The sequence below is a fragment of the Carcharodon carcharias genome, chromosome 14, assembly GCF_017639515.1.
Source record: "Carcharodon carcharias isolate sCarCar2 chromosome 14, sCarCar2.pri, whole genome shotgun sequence".
Taxonomy (NCBI): Eukaryota; Metazoa; Chordata; class Chondrichthyes; order Lamniformes; family Lamnidae; genus Carcharodon; species Carcharodon carcharias.
This window is the reverse complement of record NC_054480.1, coordinates 54,007,442-54,035,062: the sequence shown is the minus strand read 5'-3', so window position 1 is coordinate 54,035,062 and position 27,621 is coordinate 54,007,442. Positions and strand designations below refer to the sequence as shown.

Here is a 27,621-nt window from a genome sequence, read left to right as displayed (position 1 = left end):
CTTTGTAACCATGAATAATAGCCGTAGGCCATTGATTTCCTGCAGATTCCATTAAGTACTAAGAGAACTACACAACTATTGAATATGAAAAATTGGTGATGTCAGCTGTGGCTCAGCTGGTAGCACTCCGGCCTCTGAATCACAAGGTAGTGGGTCCAGGGCTAGAGCACAAAAATCAAGACTGACACTCCAGTGCAGTACTGAAAGCATGCAGTGCATTTGAGGCGCTACCTTTCAGATGAGATCTTTAAACAAGGCCCTGTCTGCCAAAGGATCCCAAGGCAATATTTTGAAAAGCAGGGGAATTATCCTGGCCAATAGTTTTCCATCAATTAGCATCAAAAGAAACAGTTTATAAGATCTTTATCATGGTGCTGTTTATGAGCACTTGCTACGTTTTTTTCCCCCTCATTCTTTCACAGGGTGTGGGTGTCATTGGCTCGGCCGCCATTTATTATCCATCCTAACTGCCTTTCAGAAGTGGTGGTGGTGTGCCACTTTCTTGAACTGTTGCAGTCCATGTGGTGTAGGTGCATCTACAATGCTGTTAGGAAGGGAGTTCCAGGATTTTGATCCAACCACAATGATGGAAGGGTGATATAGTTCCAAATCAAGATGCTGTGTGGCTTAAGAGGGGAACTAGGTGTTCCCACACATTTGCTGCCTGTCCTTCTGGGTCACAGAGGTTGCTGGTTTGGAAGGTGCTGCAATGCATCTTGTAGATGGTACACACTGTTGCAACTGTGCATCAGTAGTGGAGCGAGTGAATGTTTAAGATGGTGGATGGGGTACCAATCAAGCGGGCTGCTTTGTCCTGGATAATACTGAGCTTCGAGTGTTGTTGGAGCTGGACTTGGCAATTGGGAATATTCATCATATTCCTGACGTGTGTCTTGTTGGTAGTGGACAGGCTTTGGGGAGTCAGGAGGTGAGGTAGTCACTGCAGAATTCCCAGCCTCTGACCTGCTTTTGTAGCCGCAGTATTTACATGGCTGGTCCAGTTCAGTTTCTAGTCAATTATATCCCCAGGATGTTGATAGTGGGGGATTCAGTAATGGTAATGCCATTGAATATCATGGGGAGATGGTTAGATTCTTGTTGGAGATGTTACAACAATGACTACATTTCAAAGTACTTCATTGGCTGTAAAGCACTTTGGGATGACCAGTAGTCATGAAAGGCCTTATATAAACACAAGTTTTTTTTAAAAACCTCCTCCAGCATGTGTTGGTCAGAAATTTTGTAACCTGACCATAACCACGTCTGATTATTAAAAAAGACAGGCCTCTCCTGCTGGTGTGAACAGAAAGTGGGGTCAAAATCAAAGGGATAAAAGGTGAGGTTTAAAAAACAAAATCTGAAACGCAAAACATTTACAAATAAGTGGTCTTCAGCTTATGAATGGAGTTTGCCTGAGAATATTAGACATTCTGCAATTCTCTCTGCCCTCCCCGGGATAATGGCATTTAACCAAAGGAAGTGTGTTAACATTACAGAAGCCATTTTGTAACTACTGTTGTAAACGTTAGTCTCACTGTTAAAAAAAACTCTTTTCCTACCAAATTTTCCTAAATTTTAATCCCATTACTAGTATTTTTCTGTTGGTGTACAGTAGTAATTAAAGAAAAATACAGAAACAGGATGAGTCCCTAATTTGAATCTCCATGCATGGTTACGTTTTTAAGTTAATTCAATTTGGTCAAATAACCCACAAAGATAGGTTACTACAATTCTGTCCACATATTCAATTAACATTTTTAAAATATTGCTGAGAAAGAAAAGACATGTCGAAGCTTTTCATCTTGCATTCATTAGGACACTTTCAAAAATAAGAGATGAGGTGTGTGTGATCTTTGCCTACATACTGCAAAAGACCACAACCTTCATGGCCCCAAGGAGTCTCGGTTGGGGGTATTTTCTGTGCTGCAGACTGAAGCTTCAAGTGTTACACATACAACACTACTGATGGAAAAGCGAGCAGAGCAAATACGCTCATTTTCAAATCAGGTCAGGGTACTAAGCTGCAGTGGAAATACATGACTACTGTGGAGTGAAGCTGGGGAGATGGGGGGCAGGGGGAACAAGAGAGAGAGCTGACTGTAGTATTTCTTTAATGACACATCATAGATTCATTTATGCTGGTACTGTTGGAACCTAGCTGCACACAAAGTGCTTTGTACAGCAGGTGGTACTTGTAGTTGTGCCAACTCTACTACACAGCCCATTATTATTTTGTTGCAACATACTGGTGCTGCACTTAAAGTTTCAAAATAAGCCACTGTTCTTCTGTGAGTTGTGTATTTAGTATCTGGCTAAAAAAAACCACATCCACCCAATTCTACCAGAATACTAAATAAGAGCTATGGGTTGTGTGCTAAGCATTCCTACCTGTACAATACTATTCCATACCATTGCTAATACTGACACTGAGCAAGCTTTCCCAAACACTAAAAAACAATCACATGTGCCATGTATGGTTTTCAGAAATACTCATTTTTACAAAAACAATTCTAACACTATCAGTGGATGACTTAAACCCACTTCCAATCTTTTATTGCAACTGCAGTTGATTCTACATTTGCCATCTGTCTAGTGATAGGAATTGGTATTTTGATATAAAAACAGAAAATGCTGAAAATACTCAGCTCAGTCAGCAGCTGCTGAGAAATAAGAATTAATGTTTCAGGTTGACGACCTTTCAACAAAGTGAAATGTTAACTCTATTGCTCACCACAGATAATTGTCTGACCTGAGTATTTCCAACAGTTTCTCTTTTTATTTCGGTTTTCCAGCATCCTGAGTATTTTGCTCTTATGTTTTGGTACTGTTTTTACATAAATTGGCAACTACATCATAATCAGAAGCATCAACGTTCTCTCCTTTTGGATGCCTTGCAGTGACAGTTTGAGTTTATGTGACTACACTTTAAAAGTACTTCACTGGCTGTTAAGCACTTTTGAGATGTCTGGTGGTCATAAAAAGCGCTATATAAATGCATGTCTTTCTTTAAAAGCAATTAACGCCATGCTCTAAACTGCAATATTTTGGCTTGTGATGTATCATTATTACTTGTATTAATGCCAACAATATACCTTACAAAGGATGTTTTGGCTTCCTCCAAATCTTTAACCACTGTCATACATTTAACACGCAATACTATGACATACACACATGCAATCTGATGATCTACAATTCCAGTATAATCTGGCCAACACAAGGTTACAAAACCTGAACATTAGGGGCTTTAATGCTGCTTTTGTGCCAAGTAAAAGATTAGAATCACCAATTCCCCCAAATGTGAGAGACCTGCATTGCTGGAGATAACCTCCACGTAAACTTAACAGATCCACCCAGGAAGGCCCAGTAAGCAAATTTTCTTGACATGTATGATTTATAAATCAGTCAAGCTTAGGCCAGAGTTGTAACTGGCTGTTAAAAATCCAACATGTCGAGGAGCAATGCTGCTGGTACGTCTCCAAGGTCAATTTAAAAACAGCTAAAGAACCATCCTGAAGCCCCCATTCTAACAGCTGGGCAAACAGAGTTTAATTTTGTTTAGGAATTTCCAGATCAATAATATTCATCTGTGATATATAACAACAGGTTTTTTGTCCCTCCCCCCCCACCACCCCCTCCTCCAACCCAAAACCTACATGAGAAAACGAAAAACCTGAAATGAAGTATCCACATGTCATTCTGTCAGTTGGAAAATCTACAGAGGAATTGCTTCCTTAAAATAAAACCTCCAGTACAAACCATTACTTTTGTAATGAGAACAATACCAACTTCAACACTGCACTCACAAATTTACAGTCAGGGGAAGAAGTATTGACCACACTTCCTGTAACAACCTCTCGCATAAGAGAATCAACGTGCACAATGACTATAGATGGGAAGCACTGCATTGTATTAGCTGCTGCTGTATCATTTTAACAGAAATATAAACGCATGCTAACACACTCTGGCTTACAATATAAATAGTACAATAAACATGCTTGACAAGTATCCAGTTTGACAAAATCCCTGCCTTTAGTTGAATATTGTTCACATGTGGCTAGTTGGGAATCCAGATGTGGCTAGTCACATTTTTGATTGATATAGAAAAACAAACAAGATATCCCTGTTGGTCTTCTGATCTCTCAACCAGAATTGCAAACTTTTGTGAAAGAGAGACTACAAAAGTCTCACACTGAATGGTGGTAAATGATTGAGTGATAATGCACTTGAAATATATTTGCTTCTATTTCATGGTGAATTTGCAACCTGGCCAAAAGGGCATCACCACAGCCATGCCTTTGGCTAGTTTGTAATTTCTGCTGGGTCATACTGTTAGCGTACAGAATTAAATACCCTATATAATTAAATTTATTTCCTCATTTCTGTTATGTGCAGAGTTGTCAGATAAACAGCACATTTAATGGCTGCCAGGCCAGGTCTTTAAAAAAAATCATAGGAAATACAGTAAACCCTACACAGAGTGAACATGTGTATAGCAATGTCCATGCAATAGAGTACACAAGAATTTCATTAAATATTGGGGGATGGGGAAGAAGGAGATTCCACCAATCCCCCCCATACCCCAAAACCTCCATTTGGTATGCTTTAAAAAAATAAATCCAGATTCAAAATAATTCACAGGATTAAAACTGAAGTTAAAAGCAGAAAAACAAAACAGAAAAATGTTAAACTACCAAGAATATACCTGTCTAGTGATGGCCCCAGATACTTTTTTAAAATTAATTACCTTTTTCGTTTTTTACTAGTTATACACAGAAACTTACAATGATTTAGAGAGAGGAAAATAAAAAAAGCTACTGCTCACACCAGCTGCTAATTACATGTAAAACTGAAAGAGGTGCACAGAAACCAAATGGCAAGATTTCAGGAAATTGCATGGAACAAGTTAATCATTAAACCTGAAAACTAAGGGATGTTACTTAAGTTGAGCATGCCCTCATTCACCATTATATGTTCACACAGCAGTGACTGAACTGTATAGTAATTGCACTAATCCCAAGCCAATATGCCCAGCATTGAGGCACTAATAACTCAAAAACTAGCTTCACTAGCTACACATGTTCATTCATATGTCTGACACCAGATTCTCAAAGCAACTGTTCTATTTGGAACTGTTGCGGCAAGAGACTCCTCGGAGGACAGCGGAAGCTTTAGGGATGTCCTCAAAACATTTCTGAAGAAGCCAAAACATCCCTGCTGACTCATGGGAGTCTCTGGCCCGTGACTGACCAAAATGGAGAAGGTTCACTCAGGAAGGCATCAAATACAGAAAGACTTCATCAGAAGCATGCAAAAAGGTGAAATAAAGTCATCACAGAATGCACAAACCCAGCACCCCCCCAACAAACTCATCTGCCCAACCCTTCAAGATGTTGCCAACTCCACAGAACATGGATTGGACTTATCAGCCATCTCAGAACCCACCAAATCAGACTGATAGCAAATCATCCTCAATTCTGAGGGACTGCCTGAGAAGAAGAATTGCACTACCACCATTAACCAGTACATGGTATAGATTTTTTTTACATTTAACCGCAGTGGAAAAGTAACAAATAAAATGAAATAGCTTTACCAGTAGCCCTACTGTATGAACAGCTATCAAGTAATTCCAACTGTAAAGATGGTATTTTGCAAACAAAAAGAGACATCCATTTTCAATTATAGATTACAATTAATACTGGTAGGACAATCTAAATGAAGTGCTAATTGTCTTAACTAATGAAATCAGTTTAAAACCAAATCTCAAATTGAGGAAATTAACATTCTAATAACTGGGAACAATAGCACCAGAGGCAATTAACGGTAAAGACATTACCAACACACAAATATCGCAACTCTGAATGGTTCAAACTGACTAAAATACAAGTACTTGCCAGCATGACTGTGGGAGGCTCAATAATTACAAAGAGGACCCAAAGCTCCGAGTTTATAAGACTAAAGTAACTTATTAAACTCATGGCATAAAGGTGCACTTCACAATATTTGCCTGTGTTAAGCTCTTTCACAATATGAAAGTCAAACTTGGATTCTGTTCCTCTTTCTATTGCTGCAAAAGTATCTATTTATAATGTTCAATAACATGGCTGCAGTTGAGCTAATTTACAGTAATTTATGGAGACTGCATTTTCCCACAGATTGAGTTGGACTTTTTTGGTCCAACTTTACCGCTCTCACGTCAATGCAAAAAGGAAAGGGATTTACATTATTCTCCCATACCCCTTATTAAAATGATTATGAGTGAAAAACAAGATATTTAATGGAAGCTTATTTGCACATCATCCAGGGTAGACTATCAAAATTAGCTTACACTCCAATTTTCTCCCTCCTGTTTCATAGACTGAGGTATCATGAAGACCCAAGTAGCCATTATTCATATATTAACATCCAAGACACAGGGAGCATTACAGTGAACCGGGATTCTGTCCTCATCCAATGCAGTCACTCCTCATCAGGGGTCCCCAGATAGACAGTGGGAACTTCAGACGCTTTTCTCTTCCCTAGCACAGGATGTGGGAACAGTGCTGCAAGGCCAGTTAGCTGATCCCAGCTGCAGCAATGAGTGGGTGGGGGTCAAAGCTGGTACTTTCCTCAACTGTATGGTTCAGCCAGTAACTGAATAAACTCACTAAGCCATTACAGGGGCACCAGAGACAAGTTTGTTGAACAGACAGTGATTTAATTATCAGAGAGTTTATAGCTTGCACACTGTTTCATTAAAATTTACTCCAAACTGAGCCTCTGATATCAGGCAGTTTGCAAAGTTTTGTAAAGGAGTAGTATTAAAACCAGAAACAAAACAAATCCAAAAATCACTTACTACATTAACCCAATGCCACCCAATACTGTCAGGCCCGCTTTTCTGTTTCCTAGTTTAGTTATTTATTTAATATCAATGGCTCAGCTTTAGAGTTTTACATTCCTGTTGTAAATTTACTTCCTTCTTGGTCTTGGAACTGAATTCAACAACAGCTACAACAAATCTTCCTCCTTCATGTTACTTCACATCTCAAAACAGTGTACTTTGGCTCTAATCTATAAACACTGTCAAAGATTTAATTAAAAACTTCTCATGCAGTACTCTAAATTAATATGCTAATGCTTTTGTTTAATCATAGTAGACAAATGTCATTATACTATAAAAGAGGGCAGTCCTAAAACATTTTTAGCAGGCCGTCAGCCTCTGCAACTTGCTTCCCAGGATATGGTTTGTACATTGTGGCATTCATTAGAGTTCATTCTCTTTCATCACAAGTATTGGAACTGCAGGAAGAAAACAGCTGGAATGGTGCCTGACAGAAATACTGTACACAGATGATATACAGAAAACAATAGACTGAAAGTGAATTATTCAACATATACAAAAGCACATATATCTAATTACAGAATCACCCATATATAGAAACAGCAGTCCAACACAGGTTTGGAAAGATGTTTTTAAAAACATCTTCCTCACTGGAATGTAAATAACACAGGAAATCTGGGAGCATCTGCAATTGAGTCAAATGGAAATTAAATAGAAATGTGGATTTGAAGGCCTCAAAAAGGTCCATGCGGGTCAATGCACCCCATGAAGCCCCAAAAAGAATCCAATTTAGACATTCATTATTCACAAAATAGATATTTAGAATGGAAACTTGTCTAGTAATGCAGGTCAACAAGTGATTTTTTTTTTCAGTGCTATGGTCAAACATTTGTATGAAAGCCCATTCAACCTGTTTGCAATCAAAACTAGTTTTTGTACTAAAACAAACTTCAAAGAGTTATCAGACAAGAATGATACCAGATAGGAGTATAATGTAAATATATTCTATGAATTCAGGTTATTCTGGCCTATATCAATCTAAGAAACAACTGTTGACATAATAAGAGTTTGAAACACTACTCAGGTTCCTTCAATCCTGTTGGAAAACCATGGTTTGCACCACCAGCTCCCATCAAAACAAGTGATATCATTGGCACTCCCTCAAGTGGTAGAGTGCAAATATTGCAGCAATAAAATTCTAAAATATTCTATTGATGTTATCTTCACACCAATTTTGAATAAGCTGCTGACATCATATAATGTACAATTATAAATGCACAAGATACTAAATTTTATACCACTGGTGACATTTGCAATGCAGCAATCAATGGGCCACGTCAAGCATACCAGAAAAATCCCTATGGGCAACATCAGCAACTATTTTCAAGGAACAGCCACTCTGCCTACAGCAACATGGTTTCCTCCATAAAGATTATTCTAAATTACAAGCTGATGGGGCACAGAGGGGGGATTGTTGTGGGGGAGGGTGGCAGTGAGGAGGAATGAGGGATAGAAAAGAGGGGAAAAAGCCAGTTTTACAATTCAAATATAACGCCCAAGCCCTGTTACTTCAAATGAGTGATATCCTAGTGATACAAAAGGAGGAAAACATCAATTTTATGCTTCTTAATTATTCATGAGATGTGGACATTATTGCTATCCCAAATTTCCCTCAAGAAATTGGTGGTGAGCTGTATACTGTCAGTGTAACCTACTCCACAAATACTTGTTACTCTGAAAGTACAAGGCACTGGTGTAAGTTGCTCAGATGGTGGTTGCGACATTTTATTCATTGCAAAACAATATCTTATTCAATATTCTTGCATTACTAGTGCACTTTGCCCAAAGTTTCACAAAAATAACTGTTTAAAAATGTGCATCACTGATTAACAAGCTGAACTATAACATTTACTTTGTTTCATTAAAATCTACAAAAATACAAGAATGTATTGTTTAAAGAGGCAGCCTGTTAACTGGCAATTTGATGCTTCAAAATTCTAGCCTAATGATCCTTAACCAGATTGTTAAGAGATACAAAAACGCTATATACAGGCCATCATGCCCTACCCTGGTACAACCTGAACAACAGGTGCGAAACTATCAACATCAATCCAGAATTTCTGGATGGAGTTGGCATCCTATTTGTATGTGTGTTCACTTCACAAGGGACACCCTAGAATTTAAAAAACTCAACTGTGCACACAAAGTTGTGGATCTAACTGTCTTATAAATTATTGATGTCATGGGAGAATCTTGTGTAGGATTCTAACAAAAAAAGTGCTCTGTAATAAATTTAAAATCAGATTGACTGGTCTCATCATCATCTGGCAAAAATGGACCCACTTGGAAAAAATGCAGGCAAGACTTTAGCCAGTTTCAACAATCATATAACCCTACCTGTTTATAGCCCAAAAGATACTTGTATCAGTATTTTTCTCAAATAGTTCATCATTATTCCGGTTGTCTTGCACCCTAAGATCCTACTTTTTATGGAAAGGAAAACACAAGACCAATTTTCCCTTTGAAAATTCAATGTGCTGAGCCTCAAATACTCAATTAATCTTTATTAGCTTTTATTCAGCCTTTGGCTGGTTCGGTATTATTTAGTGAAATCCTGGCACTGTTTGTTCCCAAGGCTCAGCGCTTACGCAAATGAACAACCACCCAAAAGTTGCTGGATTCATAATGACTGCCACCAACAGGATCCACTTTTTAATATAAAGAAAAACAGGTTCTCCTGGCAGCCTTAGAAACCCAGGAAGTTTACACTGAGGTCGCTACCAGATGTAAGACACTCATGCATGCACCAGAGACCAGTGACATTAGCAGACCAATACAAAAATCAGCTTTTCATTTTTACAACTAGCAGCTGCAATGTAAATAGTCCAAGCTTTACCAGTAGTTTAAAAAGCTTTTTTTTTGCAAAAATATACTTTATTCATAAATCTTCAAAAACATTTCGAACTTTTTAAATCACCATTACAAAAATACAAACAGGTTCAACTTTTACAAACTGAAACACAAGGTGTATCAGAAAAAACAATTAATATTTCAAACATTGGCAGACATACATTTTAATCTGTACAGACTGAGGGGCTCATTACAGTTCCCAGCCCCCCAGTGCACTGTGGCAGAAAGGTCTTAGGCAGCGACCCTTCCCCATTGCGCCTTTGCGGCGGCTGCCCCAAGCTTAACTGTGTCCCTCAGCACGTAGTCCTGGACCTTGGAAAGTGCTAGTCTGCTACACTCGGTTGGGGACAACTCTTTGCGCTGGAAAACCAATAAGTTTCAGACAGACCAAAGACCAGTAGTTTAAAAAGCTATTTTATTAAAATGGAAAAGGTCTCAGTTTAAAGCTGTACTTGAGTTGAACATCTACGGTTCACTCAAAACCATCCCTCTTATATTACTAGTAAACATTACCAAATGGAGGGAAGCTATGAATCTCTTATTCCTTGAATTACAAATTATTAAAAAGGACCAGAATGAAACATGAACAAAGGGGTGTGGTGACATTAGAGGAAGTGGTTAGAAATTAAAACTTACATGCAAATTGTTTGTACTAATAAGGTCTTAAAGATTTTCTCAGTGAATCCATTAAGATGTCAAAACTCAAAAGGTTTTTTTTTAAAATAGCATTTTTGAAATTATTTGAAAAATATAATTCAGGGGAAGTTGCATCATTTCAGCAGCCCACTGCTCCAAATTAAAAGCATAGCTTGACAGAATGACCTGAAAAATAGATTTTTTTGCATATAATTGTACTGTTGTACAGTACAAATTTATTTCACAGTTTCTCTGTATCACTTCCCCTTTTCACTGATTTTAAAACCTCAACATGTTTAACAAAGTATGCGTTAGACCCAATGCATATCCGTGGAGAAACACAGACAAAGTAACCTTTCTTATGTGGATTCTTCAACAGAACTGAAGGGTCCACACATGAAACATGAACTTGCCCATTCTTGACATGGATTCTACTTCACCGTGTGTTATCAATTTTCTGATTCTGTAGGGAATTCTACTTTGTTCTGGAACAGGAAATATCTGCACTGTTTATATATTTGTTTTATCACAAGGGGTCACTATAATGAACACAGTAGATATTTTACCTGAGTACTTGTAAAATCTCTAAGTTCCTTGGTTAGTTGCATGATAAACAAACACTTCATTGCATTACATGAGCATTTGAATATTAGATACACAAGAGAGTTATGAAGTGGTCCTAGATGACTGGCAGCTGGAGTGAACAAATAGAATAAAAAGGGGCGTCACATCATTTGGTCTTGCTTACAATGGCTGCACATTATGAGTCACAGGCCAGAATTTTCAGGTGGAGAGTAATGCAATGGGAAAGCTATGCATAGCTCTGGACCAACAAGAGCTTTTTGTTCAGCAGGAGAGCAAGATGGCTCTGTGCACAAAAAAAAGCAAATACAGAATAAGGAAGGAACAATATAAGGTAGTGAACGAAGTGCAGAATCAATAAAAGGAAAACACATATGCTGGGTCAGCATCTTCATCAAAACAAAAATGAGGTAAACAAGATGAAAATGACTGACAAGCACTTTGTTAATTTATAATAAAAACAAACTGAAATAGTTATTTCTAGAACTGTTGTGGAACTGAAACCTTTTTATATTTTATTTAAAAAGGAACTCTGTTAGTGCTTCCCAAATAATGGTAACAAAGGCAGAAGCACCACAATGACCCTTGGGGGCCATTGATGCATCTGTTTAAATTAGTCTTGCATATCTGCATACAGTTTTGAAATATTGCCAAAAGTGCAATCCTAGGGGTTTAGGGATCTCAGCTATAATATCATTTTCACTTCATTTGAAAAAAGCAATTGAGTTCAAATTGACGACTGATTTTATATTTGTCCAACATTAATTCAAAATCTGGTAAACTACCATCTCTGTGAGCCAGCTCCCAGGCTAAATCCAGACTTCTTATTCTGCTGTCAATCTCAGATCAGCAAAACTAGCCTGAGCCTGCAAATTTACCCCAGAATAGAGGCCTGGATCCAGCAATATAATCGCCAGAGGCAGTTTATTGACACCATTTCCAGGAATCTGAATTAGAATACTAATACAAAAAGCAACTTTAAAAAAACTCATTTATTAAAGTAGACATAACCAGTTCAACCCCAAGAAACGTATTTCCTACTGGAATCTTCAATTTCCCCATTTGGCAAGCATTTTAGAGTGAAACTTTAGACAATGCCAGCAATAACTATTGAGAAAACAGAACACCTTGAAATGATTATTTTAAACATAGCCAAAGCATGATAGTTCTCTCCCTTCCTCCCCACCCAAGCTAAGATTATCACACACTTTGTACAAAAAAACGAATAAAATTGTTTTACGGCAGTTGGTAACTGGGGCTGCATCTCTGGATATATTTTCTAGCAACGTAAAAAGGACACAATACTTAAATGTGGTACTAAGTGATGAATAGACTAGATCTTAACTATCTTTGTGAAAATTTAGTTTTAAAAAAATTGCATAAACAAGAATATGACAATATTGAACAAGTTGACTCCCATAAATAACCACTGGCATTAAGCAAAAGATTCTTCCAACGTACACAGTGCTGTTACTGCTAAATTGGTGCAGAGTGATAAAAATCATATGACCAATTAACTTGGGTTGTAAATATGCCAACTAGTTTCTTTTTTAAAGATGTTCATCTAACATTCCACAGGGCTTTGAACATGGGCTATGTACAATAGGGCTACAAAGATGTGTAACCTACTGCTCACTTACTAATTTATTACAAGAACAAACAATTTTAGACAAATTAAGAAACTGCATCAACGGTAGCAGACCTTATTCAGCTCAAACCCTCTGGCTGGCTGACTTGAGCTCTATTGCACCTGCCTGCACAACAAGTCAGAACACCTCTTGCCAAATGAACTCTGGACTAAACAGCACACAAACAATGCCGCTCCTTCATCTACAATCATTTTAAAAAAGGGTAGCACACAATGCAAAGTCAGCATGCTGCATGGTGCTCCTCTAACAGATGTAGAAGTACATCAAGGATGCTCCTACACATGCAGTAATAGTTCACTGTACACTATGGCTGGTGTTTGAAAACTCAAGCAGCACAAGTCTGGGGTTCCCATCAAAAATGGAAGACTGAGTGGGAGTAGATAGGCGGGCAGCTCAAACGTAGCTTACTTGCTTCGTAAGGAAATCCTCAAACCCAGGCTGATTTTGAGTGATATAAAAATGCGAATTGTAGGAGGGTTAAATAGTAATGCAAAAATTAGGTCATAAACTTAAAATTTATTAAATGAGTGCCCCATTTTATGTAACTTAAGTGGATAAGTCTTATACAACTACCTACCAGTAAATTTAGGGTTATTATAATTAAGTGGTGTGATATTACATTTTCTTACTGAAAACAAGTTAAATTTGAAAATCCAGCTACAATTTCAAAATTTAGCTTCAAAAGTGTAAAGATTGTACCATGCAGTATCATTTTACAGATGCTTACTGCAGCTGCCTCAAAACTCCTTTGTTCACTAGTTTAATAGAAATGGTAAACTGGTTACTGGTATTTTAAGAAGCATAATATCCAATCTCAAAATGATTATATCCTGAAGGTTTCAAGACACCCAATTATGCTAGATGCAATAAAGAACAGTTCTCCGCTAAATAAATCTAATCTTTAAAAAAATAATTTGAATTAATGTCAAATTCAATTTCCAACTTAAATTATTGGATCAATTAAATCTTTTAACAAGTAACTTCAAATTATCCAGAGTATACTGCACATGAAACTAAAAACATTGAGCCAATTTTACTGGATTAAAACAGGAAGTAGAGTTTTTAAACAAAAATAAGAATACCTGGAAAAACTCAGCAGGTCTGGCAGCATCTGCGGAGAGGAACACAGTAGAGCTGGATAGAAGACCAGTGATAGGTGGAGATAGCCAAAAGATGTCATAGACAAAAGGACAAAGAGGTGTTGAACATGGTCTACTTGTCCCACCACCACCACAACCACCACCACCCCCCCACCCACAAACCAGCTTATATTTTACCTCTCTTCTATTTTTACTTAGTTCTGTTGAAGGGTCATACAGACTCGAAACGTTAACTGTGTTCCTCTCCGCAGATGCTGCCAGGCCTGCTGAGTTTTTCCAGGTATTTTTAATTTTTACTTTTGTTTTGGATTTCCAGCATCCGCAGTTTTTTGCTTTTATGAGTAGAGTTTTTAAATTTGATTTCCCTTGCCCTTTATCAGACATTCTTTTCTCACCACTTATTTATCACTACTTTTTGTAAAAAAAAAATTGTTGATTACTCACCTGGTTGCTGAGCTAGTTTTTCCAAATGACTAAGTGAGATGGAATAAGGGACTACTAATAACCTGTGTGTTCAGTATCAATATCTGATGGAAAGAAAAGTTAGAGTTTCCACCCTGACAATGACCATTATCAGGTTACTTGGCTTTTAAAACATATATCATGGCCTAATTCAATCCCAGGTTCACCACACTCTTTTACAAAAGAAGTCACTAGCTAATAAATCACATGCGGAAATGCTGCCCAGTCTCTCTCATCCCTTCATGCAGCAGCCAAATCGGAGTTTTACAAGGGAGCCCCAACTAAGATTAACTAACCTAATACTGAAGCTATACAATTCAATACTACAACAGACGACGCACTCAACGTGAGCCATCAGGGAACTAACTTTTTTTAAAAAACTTCAACACAAATATATAGTATGAATAGAAGCCATTGGCAAAAAAGGCAGGATAGAGTGTAAAATCAACTCTAAATGTGAAGCACAAAAGCCATAAATTCAAGAACAGCTTGCGCACAACTATTTTAGTACTATCCCACTCCTAAGGTTTTGAGAACTTGAAACGTTGGGCTACAGAGGTAGAGCATTTATATTTGTTTTCTGCTCACACGCAGTTCTGGAAGCTCTAAGTTTTTCAAGTCAAGCCTGGACTAATAACCTAGAGTTCAAATTTCATAATGAAGTGAAAATTTTAATAAAAACTGGAAATAAAATTGATATTAAAAAAAGTGACCATGTGGTTATTGGTTTGCTGTAAAAATTCAACTAGTTAATTAATGCCCTTAGAGAAGGAAATCTGCTGGCCTTATCCAGTCTGGCCTATACATGACTCTAGTCCCAGAGGAACATGGTTGACATGCAACAAAAACAGAAAATGCTGGATAAACTCAGCAGGTCTAGCAGCATCTGAAGAGAGAGAAACAGAGTTAACATCGAGTCCGTATGACCCTTCTTCAAAGCTGAAGAGAAATAGAAATGTGATGAAATTTATATTGGTTAAGGGGGGTGGAGCAGGTGAAGCTGGATAGAAGGGCAACGATAGGTGGGGGCAAAGGAGAGATTGACAAAGATGTCATGAACAAAAGGACAAAGGGAGTATTAATGGTAGTGTTAAGGGCTAAAAAAGGTGCTATAGTGGCATAAATATAAGAAAGCAGAATGTGATAATAGCAGAACAAGGGTAATCACTGTGAAAGTCTATGCTGTCAGACCTGCCGAGTTTTTCCAGCATTGTTTTTGTTTCAGATTTCCAGGATCTGCAGTATTTTGCTTTTATCTATGGTTGACATGCAACTTTGCGCCAGTGACCTAGCAAGTCATTTAGTTAGAATCACTACCATCTCAAGAAACTAGAAATCGGCAATGCAAGCTGTGCCCACATGAGAATAAAAAGATCATGCTTCTACCAAGAAAAGAGGTGGCTTTAAGTCACATGATTTTCCGTCTGTTCCTGAAATTTTGGTCACAGCGGCCATTAGTATCAGGCCATCCTGTAGCTAGACAGCAAAAAGAGCTAGCCCAAACTTAATTGGAGAACACCTACTATAAATCAAGTGTCCCGATCAAAAAAAGGACCAACATGCACTAGGGAGTCGTCAGCTACGCTTCATCTCAGATACACCACCAAAATTATTGGGTACAAAGTTTTTGAGGTGTAAGATCAATTGGTTTCTATACACGGACATTGAAAATACTGCATATTCTTTTTGGTCGTCAAATCAAAGCCCATTAGGAACCCCCACTGATCATCCCAAAAAAATCGAAAGTAATAAAAATAACTGAGGACTGACTTATTTAGCCAAGTTGTAAGAATGTCTCTGTCTTCAGAAAGATACGCTGCATACTGATTTGAGCATTCAGGCTTCAAACTTCCTGGTATTGCAGTTTCCTAAGAAAGGGTGAAGTACATCGAAGTCACTTCTGCTGGTACACTGTGTAACAGTATATCAGAAATCTTAACATACTAGAAATCTCTAAGCATTGTATCCATTCTTCCGGCTGACTCTTCAGCTGTCAAAGGCTCGAGTTTACAAAAGCATCACATTCTGCGAGTAACCCTGAGGCATACATTTTGCTGAGGCCATAACCCTCCAGAACCCTCCTCACTCTCATGTCACTGGCTTCATCAACATCCAAAAGTTGGCAAGCTACAGAAATGAGCCAGAAACACATGGTGCTGCATGCTGGAGAGCCTCAGCAAGTACAACTGCAACTGCCAACAGATTGAAAAATATTGGACAATTTCAAAATCAATTGTACCAAAGAATGTGAGTTATATCTTCTGTAGCTGGCCAACACAATGATGTCTAGTCTTTCAGATCAACTCCTTTTCCAAAATCAAAGCTCAAGAGTCAGATGTAACTGTTCCACATCTGTATGCCTCAAATTGTTTGGGATGTGGGTGATGTGAGAAAGGAAGAAATAAAATTAATTCCTTCCTGTACTTCAAGTGCACTTCCTTGCAAATCAAACCAAAGGTGTTATGAATGCAGATATACAGACGAGGTGAGCTTTAATTCACTAAAAACAAAAAACAACCACAGGAGAGAAAATAGTACATATGAATTGCTTTTTTAACCTTGTATAATCAGGCTCACCGATTTAAATTCTGGACTCTATTCAACTTCCGTAAGCATTCAGGGATAAGTTAACTTCAGCTGTGTGTCCATGATGTTTCCTAAACAGGCATCAATTACCTTATAAATTAAACACATAGGACTGGTTAGACATGTTATGTGCCACACCCTCATGCAATATACTGTAATGAGAAAGTACATCATCTAGGTTAACACAATGTTTGCATCCATGATATACATATGAATCACTGCACCGACTACACATTGCAACATAATACTATTCCATCTATTCAAAGTCAAATATACCAACAGGAAATCAGCAAAAGACTAATAAATGTTGAATGTTAGTCGAAAACAAAAATCACTGTTGTTCAATTGGCCTTTGGCAACTCATCAGAAATTTGAGAGCTCTTCACAATCCTTATGCACACTCTTCATTAAAATACAAAATTAATATGCTCTCATAATATAACAGCACCCATGCAATCGCAACTTAATATAGATCAACACCTTCAAGAGAGCAAGTGAAGAAACTGAGAGAATTTTTTAATATATATTATTCGTTCATGGGATGTGGGCACCATGGCTAGGCTAGCAATTCCTGCACATCCTTAACTGGCCCTGGTCAGAGGGCATTTAAGAATGCTGTGGTTCTGGAGTCACATTTAGGCCTCAATAGGTAAGGACGGCAGATTTCCTTCCATAAAAGGACATTAGTGAACCAGATGGGTTTTTAACGACAATCTACAATGGTTTTGTGGTCATAATCAGACTTTTGATTCCAGATTTTTATTGAATTCAAATTTCACCATCTGCCGTGGGTCTCTGGAATAACAGTCCAGTGACAATACCAATATGCCATCGCCTCGCCAAATATTTACTTTGTTTATCTTATTATAGTGGCCACATTTACAATATTCTCCAAGTTATTAAAAAACTTCAATGGTGCTCCATTTTGATCATGCCTGGTATGTATCAGAAGGAGCCAACTTCTAGTTTTACACACAGTTCACAACAGCAGTTTGTACAGATAGGCCAGCTTAATTTAGTATCCAAAAATAACTCCCACCTAGAACCCCCCGAGGAAAAACCATTAGCACAACTTCATCTCACTGTGGTCTATATTTTCATAGCAGGTATCAGAAAGCCATCAGATTTTAGCCAGGATCATAACCAAGTCCACATACACACACATCCACACCAGTCAAGAGTGAGAAACCTGCCAAATTTCCTTCTCCTCAGGAATGCAAGAGGCCAAGTTATTGAGTCTTTGTTGTAGGGAGCAGCTAACTAAATCATAGAATTGGGGTCAAACTTGGTGAGCATCTTTGTATATTTTGGTACCACACCTTGTGGTGCATTCACCTTGTGAGCCAAAGACACTCCCTTATTGGATTGGCAAACTTTTAGATACACATTCACCTTTTCAGTTTCTATACAGAATCACTCTGACCTTCATCACATTTCACAATAGATTTAGACATGTGCACATTTACACAGGAGTGTGACATTCAGACAAAAACAGTTTAAAACCAAGCTAAAAGAAAAAAATTCCACCACAAAATGTAACTCCCAAAGTTGCTTCAACCAATTTTTTTTTTCTTTCAGGCCTGAATTTCCACTTTGCTATGTTATTTTCCTCAAATTATTAGGCAATTTCATTTGTTTTGTACTGAAGACAGCGCACAAACAGCGAATATTACAGTTAAGGGAGTTTCTTGTTGAATTCAGTGTTGCCTTTATCAAGTGCCACAAACAACATACACCTCAAGAAATAATTTCATCCATTTTTCTGTTCTCCTTCACACTGTACCGCCCCACCCCTCCCTCAACCCCATACAATAAAAAGCCCAAGAACAGCCATTTTCTTGTAAAATCATCACAATTAGTTTTACTGCCATAATTACCTCAATGGTGAAGCAACTCTCTCTCCCCTTCTCTTTCTCCAACCCTTGTAAACGAACCAACTAGTCTGTTTACTCCCAAATCTCAGTAGCAGGATGCTCTAGATAGCTCAACGTTATTAAATGAAACAGCAAAAGCTTACGAGTACAAGATGTTATACTGGATCATGTTCCATTATACTTAACAATTAACAAGGATAACTGAACAGCATTAGTGTAGCTCAGACCTATATTTGCTCCAGGCCTGTGCAGTGACCCTCCTACGTTAGAGACATAAAATAGTTTCTATGGGCGCTGGGGGAGAAAGAGGGGAAAGAAATCATACCCTGACCATAAGTAGTTTGACCACAGCTCTTTTGCATTACATCAGTGCCAGCTGTTTGTTATACTGCAGCCAGCACACTATGAATGTAAGGGCAGTCCGCTACACTAATGAAAGTCTGACCAGAAGCAACATAAAAAGAATCAACTGCCCATGAACCAGCAAACTTTGGCATTTCCACGCTAGTACCAGCATACACAAGTCGTTAACGTGACCTTTGAGATTGAGTGCCTAGTGCAGTTCAGACAGTGTCCACACTCGTTATTACAGCCTTGCAACATATCTCAGACCATCTACCCTCTGTGACAAGCCTCTCACTGATGAATATCTTTCCAGTCAGCTTTCTCCAGGCAGGAGAAACTTTTCTACAAGAAATGCAATTTTAAAGTGCCAAGCTTAGATTTCAAGCAGCTTAACCTTGAAGTTTTAGCCTCTGTATCTAACTGTTGCAACTTTTGGGGCATAGCAAAAATGTAGAGATAGCTGCTTAAATTATAAAAACTACTTAAAATGTTAGTCACATTGATTTTTAAACCTTCTTACCTTTCAAAAACATCTATTGATTAAACTATGACAGTCAAATATCCAACTACTTTGTAATTCTGCTGATTTGTAGTTTGCAGCCTACAACACATACACTTCATCCGTGCTGGTCCAGAATGCATTGAGCGAAGTACAGCAATTAACTATAGTGAACACAGCAGCTTAATATTTGTGTAACAAATGAACATTCAGCATAAATTTTTAAAGGGTGGGCATCCCATGAAAATAATTTCTTTAAATTCCAGAATAAACCAAGATAAATGGACACGAATTACATATGTCCACAGATTGCCACAAATTCATCTCACACAAAAGGACTGAATTACTATACAGAGACAATTCAGAAATACTGTCCTATAAGGTACAATGCTATTGAATGCTATCCACCTATCAACTAAACTTTATGAGGAATGATATTTATGTTAACTCAGCGAGTTTAGTCAGACAGAAGGTGATTCAACATTCAATATGCTGGTGTCTCAGCTAGTGTGGCAGGAATGTTACACTCAGCCGTAGTGCCACTGGGCTGGTTAGGGAGAAGAATTAGCCAGGGTTACAACTCCAAACTCGGATCTAGCAAGTCCTTCTGGAACTAAACATATATGAAAGCCAGGAGAAGATAGAATATAAAATCAGGCTTAGCTGTAATGCCTGCCATAAACAAATAGTCTGCCAGTATTCATGCACCCGCCTTCACAAGAAGTGAGCAAAAGAACACCTCAGGATAGAAAGTCCAAGACATTAAGATAGAACAAGCTTGAAACTTTGGTTGGTTCTAAATCTACAAAAATTAGCAAGGACACTAAGGTTTGAAGTCCGCCAAATTAAAAAAAAATGAAAACAGGAAATGCTGGAAAAACTCAGCAAGTCTGACAGCATCTTAGGAGAAAGAAACAGAGTTAAGTTTTAGAGTCCATTTGGCTTCTTCAGAGCTTTTATTAAAAGAGTAAGCGTGCCTCAGAAAAATAATAGTTCAAAATAGTTTCAGCATTGTCTACATATTAAGCCAATTACTTTTCATTTCATTTTCCAGGAAACTACTTGTCTAAGTAAAAAACCTTACTTTAGGCATCATAATTTCTATCAGTATATTATCCTCATCAAGGTTTACAACTGATAGGAAAAAGGATTATGGCTTTTGCATTTGGTTCCTAAATATCACTGAGGTTGCAAAGAGAAAGCTATCCGAGCAAGCAAGTTGCTACACTCAAGGAAAGGAAATGTTATAGTAGACAATATCTGAAGTTGAAGATCAAAGAACAGGAGAGGAAGTTGCTATCAAGGCAGCAAGGGAAGTTTAAGTGCCTAAACCTACAATGTCAGTCTTACTCACTTGTGATGCAAACGGATGAGATAGTGCTAAAGGTACAAAAACACTTTAGCATTTGCTGGTTTAGTGGCATTTAACTGCTAATTTGTTTTGAGAAAATCTCCTGACAACATTTACTGCAACTCTGTGGTCACATCTGCAGGTCTACTGCTCATATCTATATAAAATAAAAGGAACAGTGATGGTACTCAAACAGAGGAAATACACAAAAGAAAAAAAATGCTTGATGCAGAATTATGCACAAAGACCATCTTGGTTTCCTTTTGTATGTTATACAATAAAGGCCATTTCAAGATCACCATTGGAGCTATTGATTTACCAGAACACTGTTTACTCAGCAGTCTATACATTCTATTAAACATGCAAGTGCCAGCTCATGGGAGGCTTGTCCAAAACTTCACTGTGCCTAGTTTTTTTTTTAAAAAGGCAGTGATCATGAGGATTGCACTATAAGCTCGTAGGAGTCCATTGACATACCATTTGTATAATAGCTGAATTCAGAAAGGGATAGGGTTTCACTCATCAGTACAGTTTTTGTTAAACTGGACTGCTGGTGTTTACTAATGACATTACCATGACTGACTGCAGGACAGGTAAGTAATAGTGTTAATTAGGTGAGTTTTTTTAATTCTTTCATGGGATGTCAGCATCACTGGCAAGGCCAACATTTGCTGCTCACCCTTAATTGCCCTCGAGAAGGTGGTATCATTTGTAAAGGGTGATGAGATACAATGGTCGCTGCATATCACAACACTGAAAATGAATCAAAACTATTTCACAGATATCTTCTCTCATACATTTGAAAAATTAGCAGGAAAATTAATTGGGTGCCTAAATAATACAACAGCACTACACAGCTTTAATCCACATTGCAAGTTACTGCAGCACAGAGGTTTTAGATTTCAAGTTTTTGTTTGAACTGGTTTTACTGGAAATATTTCACCCATTTCTAGGAATACTGTTTAGAATGGGAGTGAAGCATAAATGAAATTGCAGCTTGCCTACATTGCCTGCCTGTCCCCGACCCCCACACAACATTCCACCCTCTCCCCTCTGAAGGCATCAACTCCTGCTGGGGTGTGTTCACAGAGGAATGGAGAATGCAGGAGCAAATTGTTCAAGAATCACAGTTGTTCCTTACCTAACATCCACAAATGCATATTTTCCAGCAAGGGTCATTGGATAGCATCAGAAATATAGAACTGAGTTTATTTTCTCTTCCTTCGCCCAAGGATGAAGAGGCCAATTTAAGCAGCCTTACTGTCACCTTGGCTGAGATCAACTAATTCTGCACAAACAAGTGTCTAATAGAAAAAAAGACTGAACAAAAATTCTGTAAACCACAACCAGAATTAGGATTAGGCCATTCTGGTCTGTATGGCTCAACTATACAGTGGCTTTACCAAATAAGCTATTGGCAGCAGCATCAAATATCACTATTTAACATTTTAAGAACTGCATGACATATAAAGCACTCCTTTTCTTAAAATGGACATGTGGACCCCTACGAGAATCACTAGTTAACCTCACCCTCATTAATTAACTCTTATCTGCACTTATATATGCAACCTGCAAATGTTTTGGTACACTCCTATTTCACCTTCAGAAGATTCCACCACCCATATAGAGTTCTTAGGGGGAGAACATTATAGCAAGATTTAGCATCTTTATAAAATCTCTACTATGTTAGAAGAAAAAGTTATTTTAGTCCATTAGTTTAATGGGCCCCTTTTCTTGTTCAACCTGTATGGAGTTTGCACAACAGTCATTTCATTAATATAAAATAGGTGGGTGGGGTTGCTTCTTGTCTGTGATATAAATTTCCTTGTGTTGTTCGTAAAATTACAGTGCTAAAGCATAAATACGTGATCAACCATACCTTCCGAGCTTGACACTGCAGATATATTGTGCACGCTGTACATTTATCAGCTGCTGTTTCAATCTGCTGGCAGCTAAAACACTAAATGGACACTTTTTTTAAATTGTTAAAGCAAGATTGACTGGAACACACAGTACAAGGTGAACTAGCACAAAGCAATAACACATCACAACCAGCCACCAACTTCCTATAAAGGGACACAATGCTACAAAACAAGATTATCTAGGGCTGTTAAAAAGGCAACCGTCTTATGTCTCTAATTTAGGGAACTGCTTAAACCCAACAACTCTATGTAGCACAGAATGTATGTATAATGCAAACATTAAAGCAGTCCATTACCAATAAAGACTTATCTAAATTTTCAATAAGTGTACGAAGCCATCAAGGTCACAATCCACAAGCCCAACAGGCAGTCTGACATGCCTAATGTGAAGGACAGATGTGGCTTTTAGCTTAACGGCACAACACAGGAGGCTGCCTGTATATCAAAAACAGTTCTGAAAGGAAGGGTGGGAAACAGCCACTAGCCTAGTAACCACTTCTACTTATACAAAGCAACCTACTAAATAATAGCCTACTAAATCAGGCATTTCAGAAATTTGATATAATACATTTATATATAACAACTTTAGGTTTTGAAAGCAAGATCTTTGACAGAAAGTATCCACTTTCAAATCAAGCCTTCAACCAGAATGCACACAATATTTTCCCTTTGTAAGTATATCATCCCTATACAAATAAAGGACTGTACTTTTAACAGGCAGTAAAATTGATTCCATACATTCCTTGTTCTTTTACAAGTCTTACCTACAAGATAAGCTGATTTCTGTATCAGGGTATTTGCTACAAGGCATCACAAAAATCAACTGTACTTGGATACAGTAACAAAGCGCAGGTTAAGTGTGTATAAAACCACACCACAGAAAGCATACTTTGTTTACCGTACTGAAATGCATCCTGCTTTATGACTCAGACCATTTTAGAAGCCTTGACTTTTGGATTGTAAAATACTACTTCTCAGCAGGAAATCAGGATTTTATATTTACACTGAACTTAAAAGGAGCTAATATAAAAACAAACAAGGCACTTGGATATTTACTATACATTTGTTTACAGCTTACACAGAGATTAGAGTTGCCCTATATTACATTTAAACAAAAATGGGGACTCATCACGTCATACACAGCTTTGAACAATGCAAAACATAAATGGTAAAACAAAAAAAAAGTGGCCAGCTGAATTTTATTCTGAACTGCCAAAAACAGCCAACATTTCAACTCCCGAGCATATGAGGTTCAGGTTAACCTTTTACAGAGCTTCTGCAACCATAGTGCTGCTGTGATCATTATTCTGCCTGTGGAGGATATCAGTTTCAACATCATGATAAACAAATGCAGCACTTCCTTGATCAATGAATCATACTGGAAAAAGCCTGCAAGTTTAGCATTGGGTGGTTGGGGGGGGGGGGGAAGAGAAATTATGACTATGTGCATTGACATTGTTTCTTTCCCCTGAAATATGGTTGAGAACTGATACAATTCAGTAAATGCTAACTCACAAAATCCTGTTATCTTCTGTACATAACACTGCTTTAAAATTAGGCCATCAGAAAATAAGTGTCCAAGAACTTCTTCCACATATGTCAAAAAGGGGATATTCAGAAATGTTAAGTCATTAAAAAAAGGAAATTGAAAAGCTATACCATTTTAGGGACAAAAGGTTTTACCAATTTTTAGTTACACATGACTGAACCCACAAGATAAAGACCGTTTTTCACTTCCTGGTATATTTTCTCACTATACAATAACGATTACTTAAAATCCTTAAAGCTGCTCATATCCAATATTTTTAAGGTGATATCTTGCAGTATTATTAGTTACTAAGTTCTTTTGGTTATTTGTCAATAACATTTTAAATTGACACGATTCTCTTGAATAACTGGTATGCAACAAAGGGTGCAGATCAGAAGCTGAAGTTCATAGATTGCAAAACTTTATGTAAGCATTAGCAGCCAAAGGTCCTTTTAACAGCACCAAACAACTTTTTTGGGGTCTATAAAATCACTGGAAGAGCCTTCAGCATTATTTTTCCTAACTTTAAACACTAAATAATTCGATCTGGCCCATCAAATCGTTCCAGTTTTGTCTAGAGATAGAAATGTGTTAAATTTGAAAATAGAACCCTTGAATGGCCTGTCTGAGCAATTTGATAGGTCTTTCATGTGTACTGCATGTGTGTAGTCAGCAATCAAGTACAGTATTGAAATCCAGACCCACTATTTCTAAAACAAACATTTCAATTAAACACATTAAATAAGCCAATTTCAAAAAGTACACAAAAATCAACCTTGAGACATTTTTAAAAACATTCAGTCCCTGAAAGAGAGCCAGCTAGCTGCCACTGACCTTTGTTAAAAAGACTAGAAGTTCCAATCAAGGTTGCAGAGACAAAGGCAAAAAAAATAAGATAAAACTACAACTTCTGGGAATTTTCTAGTCTCTCAATTCAGGTAAGCTCAATCAAGTGCTTTATTCCTTGTCTGTGCACATTTGTCCAGCAGCCCTGGTTTCAATCACTCAATTAGTAACTAATTATTAGTTCAATCCACAATTGTAGTCTCTTGTTTTTGGATGAGATGTATTCTAAGACAACCTGTGAATACTGTGCTTGGCGTCTTTTTTTTTAAAATGATTCCTATTTGCGAAAATTTGGGCACTTTTGTCTAATTCATTATTGGAATAGAAAAGTTGCAATTCAACAGGGATCTATTTAACACACCATATAAAAAAGTTAAGTTGATCACAGAACTTTAAATAAAACTGACAAAAAAGTTATTTTCAATAGTTCAAGATTCAAAGCAGAGTTTCTATTCTTACAAAAAGGAATCAAGAATGCATCAACAAAAGAAATATGGAGAGACTTTTTTTGCAACATAAGCATTTTGCAATAAGTTACATTCATTAGTCCTGCTTTGTGGAAAAAAAACTATAAAATGCCTCTATACATTTTTAGTCATTACGTTGAAAAAATTACAGTACAGTTCAAAAGGGACTTTCAGCACACATGTCTAAACATGGCGTGAAGGCATTCCAGCTATTGTCATGTCATTGTGCTTGATACCTTTTCTCCTAACACAACCCCCAACCATACCGTCATGGTATTAGTCAGCAAGTCACTGCCTGCTTCAGGCTGATAAAGTCTGAATAACCTTCGATTTTCAACCGAATTCTTAGATACTATTCTACACCAGCCACTTAAAAGTTCCTTTAAAAAATAGATCTTCACAAGATAAGTAAGCGACCAACAGTCAACACAATCCGAGGCCATGTGATCCGGGAGTTGCTGATTAGAATAAAAAAGTGTTAAGAGCGACAATCTTCTCAATCGAACTGCTTCGCGAAATAAAGTTCGACGCTATTCTGATTTATTTCCTACAATAAATATCTTGATGCCCCCCCCAAAAAAGGAGGAATAACTTACAGTAATCGTTATCATACGATATGGAAGCAATTAATAATCGCAACGTCCGTTAAGTTCCCCCCCCCAACAAAAAAAAATCTATAATTAAAAGTTGTTCGTTTGTGGTTGATGTATTGATCGCCATATACAATCTGCATCGCTCAGAAAACATCGCCCACTGAGGGCACAAACGCAACCCAAACGAAACAAAAAGAAACTGACAGCGATCAATGAACTTTCATAATGACTAACAACCCTTCCTCAGACCTTCAAGCTGCAGTTCATTATTAAAATTCCCTTCGTTTTAAACTCTTGCCTTTTATTATCTCTCCATATAACATTCAAACCCGGCCAAATCAAGCTGCCAGATCAGATCCAGTGTTTCATTTTCTCTATTCGCAAAAGTTCGATTTGTTTTATATACCTATTATATAATAGAAACAGGGTGGGGGGGGGGGGGAAGAGAAATCCCAGATCATTTTTGTATCTGAGCCGAAGCTCCCGTTGACTTTTTTTTTCTCTGTTCAGAGCTGTTATTGATGTGTTTGCATTCAGTAACTGCATGAAAGTGCTCATTTCGTAATACGAGGTCGACCTTTCGAATAAGAGCGGCTTACAACAACAAAAAGCCGCACTTTAATAGATACGAAAACAAGTTTAAATAAATCCATGTATTCTGTAAGTGCAAAAAAACAAGAACACACATACACACACCCGGTTCCCTTCCTATGACTGACCTGCCTTTCTCTCTCTCTCTTGTGGTGTTTGGACTCATCCCCTGAAGCCCTTTATTCTAACCTATCTGATTATTGATTGACTCCGCTGCGCTGCCCTCCTACCTGACGCTGCCTGTGCTCTAGGTGCAGCCTCCGTGCAGTTGCCGGCTTATATTCCGCGATAATGCTCCAGCACTCGCGCTGCCCCCCCTCCTCCTTCGTCTTTTGGCGTCACGTGTCCCACGCTGTTCGTGTACGCGCTCCAAGGATGGAAAGCGGGTGCGCGCGCTGCCGCGCCGGCACACGTCCGGGAATCCATCGCGCGCGGTCCTTTCTCTCTCTCAGCTGTCACATTTCTCCCTGTTTCGGAGAGACAATCCCATGAAATAATATGATGTATAACATGAGCCAAACCTGAGATCACAACTTTTTGTTTCTTTCCCCTCTTCACAGGAACTTGTTTTGAATCTTTGCCCTCTACAAAATGCGTGAGCAAAGAATGGCAAAGGGCAGGGTTACTAGCCTATTCAGCAATCAGCAATGGTGGTATTAATATCACATTTTTAGCCTGCGTTCCTTTGGAACCTATGTTATATACTAAAGGTGTTAAATTGAATTCACTTTTCATTGCTTCTTCTCGATAAAGATTTTGGATTTTTCTATTCCATTTCCCCTGATTCCAAAATTTGCCTCTTTCCACATTCACTTTTGGATGTGGGCAAAGCTTTTTGTTCTTGACTGCTTACTCTGAAA

General features: G+C 37.9%; 1 protein-coding gene across 3 annotated transcripts in view; it reads right to left on the bottom strand.

The window, feature by feature from the left end:
* Nucleotides 1-27,120, bottom strand: part of znf217 (zinc finger protein 217) — a 62,364-nt gene extending 35,244 nt beyond the window's left edge. Inside the window, exons 1-2 of one of the 3 annotated variants that reach the window (XM_041204330.1) lie at nt 26,992-27,113; nt 16,737-16,835 (exon numbers count right to left, since the gene is read on the bottom strand). The gene's annotated coding sequence lies outside the window, so the exon portion shown is untranslated. The other 2 variants (XM_041204331.1, XM_041204332.1) reach the window with 2 other exon arrangements.
* Between the last annotated feature and the right edge of the window lie 501 nt (nt 27,121-27,621).